This window comes from Sinocyclocheilus anshuiensis, unplaced genomic scaffold, assembly GCF_001515605.1.
Source record: "Sinocyclocheilus anshuiensis isolate Anshui unplaced genomic scaffold, SAMN03320099.WGS_v1.1 scaffold673, whole genome shotgun sequence".
NCBI classification, from domain to species: Eukaryota; Metazoa; Chordata; class Actinopteri; order Cypriniformes; family Cyprinidae; genus Sinocyclocheilus; species Sinocyclocheilus anshuiensis.
Window position 1 is genome coordinate 488,050 of NW_015539862.1, and position 2,050 is coordinate 490,099.

Genomic DNA, 2,050 nt, shown 5'->3' on the forward strand with positions numbered 1-2,050 from the left:
TGAATATTACTGATGAACTGATCAAAAGGTAGGCTACTGTTCACATGTGTTTTACTACTATATAGTATAGTAATATAGTAATAATTTAGTACTTTCTCCTGTTTTATTGTTGGTTTCCTCTTTTCTGATCATTTGGAATGAGGATAAAAAGACAAAAAAAAAACATGCAAATAAGTTCAAACATCAATTCAATATCTACTATTTCCTGAATATTATAATATTCAAGATGGCCGCGCCCTGATGGCGTCATAATATGCAAATTAGATGAGTATATTTACACCCCACATAAACTTTCGGTCATGCCCAACATTTTTCTAATTTACAGTAGATCTCTATCTTTAAGCCCTTTCAAGCCACAAGCTTTTGAAATCTTGATGTCAAAATCCAGCATTTTTTCCAAAAAACCCTGGAGCCGAAAGGGTTAAAAATAAAATTTTATTTGTATGCTTTTTAGAGTTTTAAAGTGCTGTAAATAGTTGTGTGAAATACTTAAAAGTGCTTGAATTTCTCAATCAAAAGGTTGTACAAACCCTAAAATGCATAATGTAATGAAAACTTTCTATTAATTAACTATTTCTTCCACAACACCATGGTTATAGTTAGCGTTACTACTGGTTATATGTCAGCGCTGTTTGACCTGTTTATAACAGATTTCTGTGCAGAATTTGAATGCTTCTCACTAGAGCTCACAGCAACCTTTATTCATTCTGCAGCAAATTCAAGTGCTTCTCACTGGATCTCGCACACTGTGCAGTAACAGTGTCGCGAAATCAACACTGCTTCCTGAGTAAACCTGTTCTGAGCTCGGAGAAGTTTGTTTGCTCTGCGCTGATCCGAGCTGATAAACGGTCTGCACTGCACAGCTCAAACGAGTAGCGCCGTTTCACTAGCTTTTGTTTCGCTTGCTGTTTGATGTTTCTTATATGCAACAGAAATAGCAGCGCTTATGAGGTGGGGCAACGTAGTGGTCGCACCAGTGTGATTGCTCACAAAATTTAGTCGCACCCACAGAAAAACGGTCACAAAATGCGACCATTTGGTTGCAGTCTGGAGCCCTGTATAGGAAGTGACAAAAAACGGTGTTGAAAATTCTAGAAAATTGTTCTTATCCTGTAAGTCCCCACTCTTTTGTGCCCTAAGGTAGAAATGCCCTAACAGTAGGGAAAACTCAAGTGTATACTTTACATTTTGGACAACCATTGTTTTTTTTATTATTATTTTTACATTTACATTTTGGTTATTGTTTTATTTCTCACTTTAGATGCTGGAGAAAAAACAGCCAGGCTAAAGCAATGCTTCTCACTAGAGCTCACAGCAACCTTTATTCATTCTGCAGCAACTGCTTCTCACTGGATCTCGCACACTGTGCAGTAACAGTGTCATCGAAATCAACACTGCTTCCTGAGTAAACCTGTTCTGAGCTCGGAGAAGTTTGTTTGCTCTGCGCTGATCCGAGCTGATAAACGGTCTGCACTGCACAGCTCAAACGAGTAGTGCCGTTTCACTAGCTTTTGTTTCGCTTGCTGTTTGATGTTTCTTATATGCAACAGAAATCGCAGAGCATATGAGGTGGGGCAACGTAGTGGTCATGCTAGTGTAATTGCTCACAAAATTTAGTTGCACTGGCAGAAAAAAACGGTCACAAAATTTGGTTGCAGTCTGGAGCCCTGTAGGAAGTAACAAAAAACTGTTGAAAATTCTAGAAAATTGTTCTTATCCTGTAAGTCCCCACTCTTTTGTGCCCTAAGGTAGAAATGCCCTAACAGTAGGGAAAACTCAAGTGTATACTTTACATTTTTGGACAACCATTGTTTTTTTTTATTATTATCTTTACATTTTGGTTATTGTTTTCTTTCTCACTTTAGATGCTGGAGAAAAAACAGCCAGGCTAAAGCATTCAAAGTGGAAACTTCTGTCATGGCTCAATAATCCAGGATTGGGATGGTGGAAGGAGCAGAAGAACCAGAAGATCAGAGATCAGGCAGAGATCTACTGGTGCCCCTGAGGGAACCTATTTACGTAATGTGTTAGTTAAACCAAAAATGTTCAT

The 2,050-nt window shown here is 38.2% G+C and overlaps 1 long non-coding RNA gene across 1 annotated transcript in view; it reads left to right on the plus strand.

Annotated features, from left to right (window-relative positions):
- Positions 1–1,292, plus strand: part of LOC107684942 (uncharacterized) — a 6,989-nt gene extending 5,697 nt beyond the window's left edge. Inside the window, exon 4 of the long non-coding RNA XR_001633904.1 lies at positions 1,262–1,292. This is a non-coding gene — a long non-coding RNA (uncharacterized LOC107684942). The remainder of the gene's footprint in view (positions 1–1,261) is intronic.
- The last annotated feature ends 758 nt before the right edge of the window (positions 1,293–2,050 follow it).